General features: G+C 43.6%; 1 long non-coding RNA gene across 1 annotated transcript in view; it reads left to right on the top strand.

Moving 5' to 3' along the window:
• The first annotated feature begins 1,570 nt into the window (after positions 1–1,570).
• Positions 1,571–9,337, top strand: part of LOC125485747 — a 75,518-nt gene continuing 67,751 nt past the window's right edge. The window contains exons 1-2 of the long non-coding RNA XR_007264435.1: positions 1,571–1,645; positions 1,841–1,977. This is a non-coding gene — a long non-coding RNA (uncharacterized LOC125485747). The remainder of the gene's footprint in view (positions 1,646–1,840; positions 1,978–9,337) is intronic.

The raw sequence follows: 9,337 nt of genomic DNA, 5'->3' as shown, positions 1-9,337 counted from the left end.
TTCCACATCAAACAGATGTTCACCTGCACATCTGCTAATGTGGTATATTGTATCCGCTGTTCCCAATGTGGCCTCTTCTACATTGGTGAGACCAAGCGGAGGCTCGGAGACCGCTTTGTAGAGCATCTATGCTTGGTTCGCAACAAACGATAACACGTCCCAGTCGCGAACCACTTCAACTCTCTCCCACCCCCTCCCTGGACGACATGTCCATCCTGGGCCTCCTCCAGTGTCACAACGATGCCACCCGGAAACTTGAGTAACAGCACTTCATATTCCACCTCGGAAGCCTACAGCCCAATGGTCTCAAGGTGGACTGTACTAGCTTCAAAATCTCCCCACCCCTGACCTCATCCCAAGACCAGGCCCCCCTCTCATCCCAGCCTCATTGATCTGTCCGTCGTCTCTCCCACCTGTTGGCCCCTCCCACCTCACTGACCAATCCCCACCACTACCTACCTACACTCACTTTTACTAGCTTCATCCCCGCCTCATTGACCTGTCCGTCTTCTCTCCCACCTATCCGCTCCACTACCTACCTGCTATCACCGCCCCCCCCCTACTATTTATTTCAGAGCCCCCTTCCCCTCCCCCATTTCTGAAGAAGGGTCCTGACCTGAAATGTCAGCTTTCCTGCTCCTCTGATGCTGCTTGGCCTGCTGTGTTCATCCAGCTCCACACCTTGTTATCTCAGACTCCAGCACCGGCAGTTCCTACTATCTCTCAGTGTTGATGTATAGTAGCCAGGCTCTATAAGACTGCTATAGATTGGTCTTCGTTTCTGATGTCCAGTAACTTACTGTTGTCGGGGATGACTTCTCTGTCCTTAATTATGGTGCACCCTGTTAATTAATCAGTTGGCTTTGAGGAGCCTCTGGATCTGTAACAGACCTTGAATGGTTATTATCAGAGTTCACCTTGTGCAGCACGTGTATTCCACAGAGCTTTATGGAGTTCCTGTTGGTTTGGCAGTTCCACAGGGAGTTGAGTTGACTAGGAAGCTGGGTTAGCTTCGTGCACTTGATGGCTCGATTGTGATACAGAGTGGTTATAACAGCATGGGTTCAATTCCCACACTGGCAAAGGCTACTAGAAGGATTCTCCTTCTCAACCTCTTGCCTCACCTGACCTTCAAACTGTCACCAGATTTTCCTCTCTACTGAGACAGTGGCAGTATGGTGACTGCACCTTGAGGCCTAACAATCCATTTTTGAAGGAGGATGAGATGGAGAGTTTGCTCGGGTGAAGAGTCATGAATGAACCCAATTTGTATTTCAATACAATCGATGTAAAATCCCACAGAGGTGCTCAGTTGCTGAGATTAACCCATCTACAAAGTATTTCTGGTGCCCTTTAAGTTGAAAAGTTCCCTGGTGTGCACCATACTTGGGAAAAGGAACAAGGCTGAAGCTCCATTGGCATGCTGTCCCTCTTTACATTTTCTGTTATTGGTGTTAAAATTGGGACAGTTTGTTGTGGTGAGCGATCAGAGGGTTAATGAGTATGTGGAGGTGTTTGCTTGTACCACACAGTGTCAGGTGCATGGTAACTGCTCTCTTATTGCTGCTGAATGCCTGGCTGGCTTGCATTTTGCTTAAAGATCGCTGCTATCTCAAGAATCTTCTCTGAAACCAGCTGCTTCAAGGTTGAGCTAAGAGATGTAGTCACTGTTGTTTTATTTTATCTAATTAAGCTTTTCTCTCTCCCCCCTCCTTCTCCTCCCACCAATCAGTCCCTCCCTATGCTGCTTTTTTTTTCCTGTTGCACAGCTGATTGCAGGCTGTATTTAAGCATTGTTCTGGCATGTCCCATTTTTTTTGTTTTCTGTTGCTGATTCTAGGTGCATGGATGCTCTTCAACAAGAAAACAGAAAGGTCAGAAACTTGCTTAATGTGAGTGGGTTTACACATAAATCGGCTGGAGAACAGGACCATGGCTGTGCAACTTGCTCCTGAGCCTACTTTCAGTTTACTCACGGTAAGCGATTCTGCTGAGCTGACATATTCTGCACTGCTGTGATTTCACACTGTCCCTTCAAAGATTTGCCTTGTATTTTTCAGCAACATTTTAGGTTTGTTGTGTATGGTGCATATAAGCAGATGCTTTTGGACCGAGTCGTGTAATACAGGGATGGGGTTTTTGTGGCTTTAAGCAAATAAATGAGCGAAGACCTGAACTGATCAGGGTTTGCCACCTAAAGGAGATGTCATCATTTCTCAGGGGAGTGCTCTGCCTGGGCTCATTAGGCAGCTCGTGAGAGAAAGCCGTGTAAAAGAGATGCTACACTACAGCAATATTCTTTGCATTTACAGTCAAAATCTTTAACTACCTTTACAGCTCCACTTGGTTAGCGTGGTTTGGTTTAATTTGTATAGACAAGATAAAATTTCTACGATGTGTGTGTGTCTGTGTGTGTACGTGTGTAAGTCTGTCTGTCATTGAGTCATACAGCATGGAAACAGACCCTTCGGCCCAACCAGTCCCTGCTGACCATAACCCCAAACTAAACTAGTCCCACCTGACTGCACTCGGCTCATATCCCTCCAAAATTTCTTATTCATGAACTTATTAAAATGTCTTTTAAATGTTGCAACTGTACCCTCATCCATCACTTTCTTTGGAAGTTCATTCCACAGACAAACCACTCTCTGTGTAAAAAGATTGCCCCTCATGTCTTTTTTATATCTTTCTCCTCTCACCTTAAAAATATGTCCCTAGTCTTGAAAACTCCAACCCTAGGGAAAAGACACCTACCATTCACCTGATCTGTGCACCTCATGGTTTTATAAACCTCTGCAAGGTCACCCCTCAACCTTTTACGCTCCAGTGAAAAAAGCCGCAGCTTATCCAGCCTGTCCTTATAACTCGAACCCTCCAGTCTGGCAACACCTTGGTAAATCTTTTCTGAACCCTGTCCAGCTTCATAATATCCTTCCTATAACTGTGTGTGTGTTTGTGTAGAAGTGTTTGACAGAAACAACATAATACTGAATGATATTAGGGCCTAGCAGAGTGACGTGAGTAACCCTGTGTTATTTACATCCCTTTCTGTTGGTAGAGGAAACCATTCTCAATTGTCCTCCTGATGAAGGGCTTTTGTACAAAAACAAAGGCTGACAGTCTGTTTATGGCAAGGAGCAAAGTCATTGTACCAAGCTGTGGCAGGCTTCGACTGGGAGATCCACATGATGTCATGCAGTATATCTTGCTTACTCTGTCGATTTGATAGTCTCAGAATTAAAGCATGATTGGATATTGTCAACATAAAATAAAAAACCAAAAGAACTGCCAATGCTGTATATCAGGTTCAAAAACAGAAGTTGCTGGGAAAGCTCAGCAGATCTGGCAGCATCTGTGAAGAGAAATCAGAGTTAACATTTCGGGTCCAGATCTGAGGAAGGGTCACTGGACCCAAAATGTTCACTGATTTTCCTTTGTTGTTGTATATAGTGAACACACTATGATCTTCAATATTGGTTTGTAACCAAACTGTTGCTGCTTTTGCTTATTATTCTATGACGTCATGTAAGAGGAAGTAAAGAACTCCACAACGACTGAATTGATTTGGTTCAGAATCTCATATCTACAGCTGACAAATATTGAAAGGCAGCAAAGTGTTTTGGGCGTGAGCTTCCTTTAACATGAGATCACTCGGGAGGGTAGCACTGGAGATCAACAACTCTTTCACAAGTGCCTGGTGATACTGCTCTGGTGGGTACCTCATGGTGATGCAAACCAACTGATGGGATGGCACCGGTCACTTTGTACAGGACTGAAGTCTTAAAGGTGACAGTTGGACCAATTAAAAAGAAGCCCAGTAGACAACAACAAGGCACTTATTAAACTGCCATCTGTTTCTGCCCACAAAAAGATAGACAGGACTGAGTTGTCATTTGAGATTTATAGACATTACAAGGTGCTGCAGGAAGAAGCTGTGAGTGTGCCAGTGCCTTGAGGGCCTACAATTCCCAGTCACACACCCAAGACCAGCTCACAATTCTTCAGAAAGTTTGGGTGATAAGGAGGTCAGTGCTGGTTTTGTGGTGGACTGGTAAAAGGTTGAACAACCAAAGTTGACAAAAAATTAGTGCTTCCTCATTGCATGCATCATCCACACTGCATGTAGGATATGCAAGACTGGGGTTGAATGTACTGGAGACTCTGATTTGGATGGCAGAGATTTTCCTGTGACTGTTCCCTTCCCCAAGCTGCCCGGACCCAAGTGATGGGGGCAGCTACACTGCGCTCATGGAGTGCTGTAGCTAGTGGTGTAGCTGGACATAAGCTGGGTAAGGGGAAGACTGGAAAATGGGCACGTTGAAAGCAAAGTTCAGACACTAACAAACAAACTCCTCTCAACTCCGAGACCTAACCCTGGGCTCCCCCGTCTGTAACTAGATCCTCAACTTCCTAACCCATAGACCTCAATCAGTAAGAATAGGTGACAACACCTCCTCCACAATAATCCTTAACACTGGTGCCCCACAAGGCTGTGTACCCAGCCCCTTACTATACACTTTATACACTCATGACTGTGTGGCCAGATTCCACCCCAACTCCATTTAAGAGTTTGCTGACAACACCACCAACAACGAGACAGAGCACAGGAAAGAGATAGACAGACAGTTTAGTGACCTGGTGTAAAGACAACAATCTCCCCCTCAATGTCAACAAAATGAAGGAGTGTGTCATCAACTTCAGGAAGCGAAATGGAGGGCACGTCCCTGTATCAAAAGTGCTGAGGTGGAGATGGTCGAAAGTGATCACCAACAATCTGTCCTGGTCCGCCCACGTCGATGTGAAGATCAAGAAAGCACAATAACGCCTCAACTTCCTCAGAAGACTAAGGAAATGCAGCATGTCCATAAAGACTCATACCAATATTTATAGATGCACCATAGAAGGCATCCTATCTGGATGCATCACAGCTTGGTATAGTAACTGTTCTAACCAGGACCATAAGAAACTACAGAGTTGTGAACACAGCCTAGTCCATCACAGAAACCAGCCTTCTATCCATTAACTCCATCTATACTTCCTACTGCCTTGGGAAAGCAACCAACATAATCGCAGACCCCTCCCACCCCAGTTATACTCTCTCCCATTGGGCAGAAGATATAAAAGTTTGAAAACGCGTACCAACAGATTCAAGAACCGCTTCTTCCTCACTGTTACCAGACTTTTGAACCGCCGTCTCAAATATGAATGTTGATCTCCCTCTCCGCATCTTCTCTGCGACTGTAACACTGTACTCTGTTCTGCTACCCTGATACACTTTGTATGGTACGATCCTCCTGTAGAGCATGTATAACAACACTTTTCACTTTATCTCGCTACATGTGACAACAATAAATCAATCAGTGAATCAAACAATTGATCAATCAATCACTATAAGTCCACCATTCAGGCTGTGCCCGAAGGAAGTGAATAAGCCACGTACAGATAAATATCGTGCATTTATCTCTTCAGTCATTGCTACTTTCTAAATCCCTATGTCTTCCTCTGTTGCTTTTTCTGTTTCTCCCTGGGTCTAATGGTAAACTTGTGCCCCACTCCGTGGTAATGATGGGAAAATGAAAGGGGTCTAAGATTATGAGAGAGTGATACAGGTTTGTCCCACATTCCTGCTCTGCAGCAGCATTAGTGAGCTGACTACACCCATGGGAAAGTCGCTGCCCCATTGGGAGTGGCGTTTACTTTAAAGGCAATGTTGTGTCTTCACTGACATCAACATGTTGCATGAAGAGGCATTCAACATTCACACACACACACACTCAGAGACACACACTCAGAGACACACACAAATTAACAGGTTCTCCCTCTCAAATTCTCACGCACACACACACTCAAATACACATGTACTCCCTCACAAATTCACACGCACACACACGTACTGTCAGACAAACACACAAATATACACCCACTCCCTCTCAAATTCACATACACATATTCAAATTCACACTCATTCACTCAAATTCATACACCCTAATAAATCCACACACAATCAGATTCATGTACGCACACACACTCTCAATCCACACATACACTCACTCACTCACACATTCACACTCACCCACTCACAAATAAACCCCTGATCATTAACACAGTCCGAAAGTGCCAAACCTCTTTATGTTCACACTCACACCTACGTTTGAAGGTTTTGCTGCAAAGAGTGGAGCTGATGTGTCAGAGTCATTGTCCCAATGTTTTTTTCATTATTCCAGCTGAAAGTTTTTGTGAACTTTAAAGGAGGATGTTTATTTGTTACACATTTTCACTATTTTAATGAAATCACAACATCTTCCTTACTTTGCCCACCGACCCTAACACACAGAAATTAAATACAACTAAAGAAAAAAAGTTGCAAAGAGTTCTTTGTCTCATGCTGTCTTTTGTAGCAGGCCTGTAGTTTCTTAGTTGAGTTGATGTTTTGGCTGGAGTGAAGGTCTTGAAAGGCAAAGGTTTCTCAGTGAGCTGTAGTTATAGTTGACTTGCCAGGAAGTTTATGTCTTGTGAACATGAAGTTAGAACATATTGGAAGAGAGTACTCCATTTCAAGGGATTATTGTTTATTATCTTTACCTTAGCTGCTTACTTGACTGCAGCTAGTCTCCTGGATTCTAATATTCTTTGTATCATTGCTTTGATGAAATTCTGTCTTTACAGCTTCTGTTGTTATCTTTTAAAGCAGCTGACCAATATGTTTGCCTTATCCATGTGACCTTGTAATAAGTGCTTAGTCATTTTCTAAAGAAAGTGGTGGGTTAAATCAGTCAGCATTCTTTGGGGGTTGCAGCTTTTCAAACCTTACAGTTTGATTTTGCCAGTGTCTTTGTGGTTAGAGAGAAGGCCATCATGGCTCAATGAACAGTCATTAAGTTTTATTTGTATAAGTGTCACATATATAGAGTTTTTATAAGGGCTGAATTAGTTTTGGAGTGTTGGAGGTTGAGGGATGACATTATAGAAGTTTATAAAATCATGAGGGACATGGATAGGGTGAATAGTCAAGGTCTTTCCCCAGGGTAGAGGAGTCTGAAACTAGAGGGCATTGGCTTAAGGTGAGAGGTGAAAGATTTAAAAGGGACCTGAGGGGCAACACTTTCATGCAGAGGGTGGTATGTGTATGGAATGAACTGCCAGAGGAAATGGTGGAGATGGGTACAATTACATTATTTAAAAGGCATCTGAATGGGTACATGAATAGGAAGGGTTTAGAGTGACATGGGCTGGTATATGGGATTAGATTAATTTGGGATATCTGGTTGGCAAGGGCGAGTTGGACCAAAAGGTCTGTTTGCATGCTGTACAGCTCTGACTCTATAAAGAGTGTGGAGTTTAATGTTAAGATCCCAGCTGATGTTACTACTGGACAAATCAGATTCCAGACTGAAATCTTGGCCAGATGGATGATTTTGTTTTTGTTTTAACAAGGTCTTTCCCTGAAATATAAGCACGCAATCTTGCTGATTTGGGCTTAACAATAAAGCAGATGTTTATTACACAAATGAAATGAAGATAAAATAGAATAAATAAAACCATTCACATATAACCTTTTCTTGCATACAACTGAGTTTAGACTTTCTCAGCTTCAAGCAACCCCTTCTGGGTTTTACTAAATATTTCTGGTCTGGAAGTTTTAAATTAAACTCCTTACACTGAGAACCTCTTTCTTAACAGTCCTACACTACCTCCCTTTCTCAGGAGCAACTGTTTTATACATCCAGCTTCAGACTAGACCTTGACAATAACTGCCAAACTGAAACACGAAAGCTTCTTTCAAGCTGTGGGTGTTTCCCTCAAGTTCCTAAACAAAAGTTTATCTTCTACCTGAAAATCTAATGCACTTCACTGCTTACTTTCTCACTCGTAAACTCTCATAATGTAAATAAAACCCCATTATGCTCTGTAAAGTTTCATTTTATGCTGGGCTTTAAAAGAATTCACCATGGTTACACAAAGGGTGGCACAGTGGCTCAGCGGCTAGCACTGCTGCCTCACAGCACCAAGGACCTGGGCTGGATTCCAGCCTCGGGTGACTGTCTGTCTGTGTGGAGTTTGCACCTTCTCCCTGTGTCTGCATGGGTTTCGGCGGGTGCTCCAGTTTCCTCCCACAGTCCAAAGATGTGCAGGTTAGGGTGGATTGGCCATGCTAAATAGTCCATTGTGTCTAGGGATGTGTAGGCTGGGTGGATTAGCCATAGGAAAATGCAGGTTTACAGGGATAGGGTAGGGGGTGCTGGGATGCTGTTTGGAGGGTTGGTGCAGACTCAATGGGCTGAATGACCTGTTTCCACACTGAGTGATTCTAAGATTAAAAAAAATGCTTCCAAGTTAATCATTCAGCCTCTTCAGATGCACAGACCAAAGGTGCATTCCACTTGTTCAAAATCTAATCTCTAAACTAAATGATATTAAAATACATATAAATCATACAACATCAACTTAGAATGTAAAAACTGAAAGAACTGTGTATGCTGTAAATCAGGAACAAAAACAAAATTGCTGGAGAAGCTCAGCAGGTCTGGCAGCATCTGTGAAGGAAAAAAAGAGTTTGGTGGCATGGTGGCACAATGGTTAGCACTGCTGCCTCACAGCGCCAGGAACCCAGCTTCGATTCCAGCCTCGGGTGACTGTGTGGAGTTTGCACATTCTCCCCGTGTCTGCGTGGGTTTCCTCCAGGTGCTCCAGTTTCCTCCCACAGTCCAAAGATGTGCAAGTTAGGTGGATTGGCCATGTTAAATTACCCATAGTGTTCAGGGAGGTGTAGATTAGGTGGGTTATAGGGGGATGGGTCTGGGTGGGATGCTCTGAGGTTCAGTGTGGACTTGTTGGGCCGAAGGGCCTGTTTCCACACTGTAGGGATTCTATGATCTATGAACTAATGTTTCGGGTCCGGTGAAAGGGTCACTGGACCTGAAACATTAACTCTGTTTTTTCCTTCACAGATGCTGCCAGACCTGCTGAGCTTCTCCAGCAACTTTGTTTTTGTTCCATCAACTTGGAATGTGTTGTTTTGTTTCCTGTTGAGGTAGCTTTATTCCTTGAGAGAAGTCAGGTGATCCTTGGGCAGCCACATTTTGCTGCCTTTACCTTTTACCTTTTTAATGTAGCTTTAAGAAAGGCCTGAACATTTATAATACTGTCACAGCTGTTGTGCGCATGACATAACGAAAATGCTGATTTCATATCTGTTCAGCATCTCTGTTAATTTCACTGAAACATGAAACTGTTACAAATTGGTGCAAAAATAGGCCATTTGGCCTATTCTATTTGCAATGGCTCCTCAAACAAGCATCATTACCTCGTGCCAATCTCCTGCCTTTATCCATACACT

This window comes from Rhincodon typus, chromosome 22, assembly GCF_021869965.1.
Source record: "Rhincodon typus isolate 14 chromosome 22, sRhiTyp1.1, whole genome shotgun sequence".
NCBI lineage: Eukaryota > Metazoa > Chordata > Chondrichthyes > Orectolobiformes > Rhincodontidae > Rhincodon > Rhincodon typus.
This window is presented reverse-complemented; position numbering and strand designations above follow the sequence as displayed.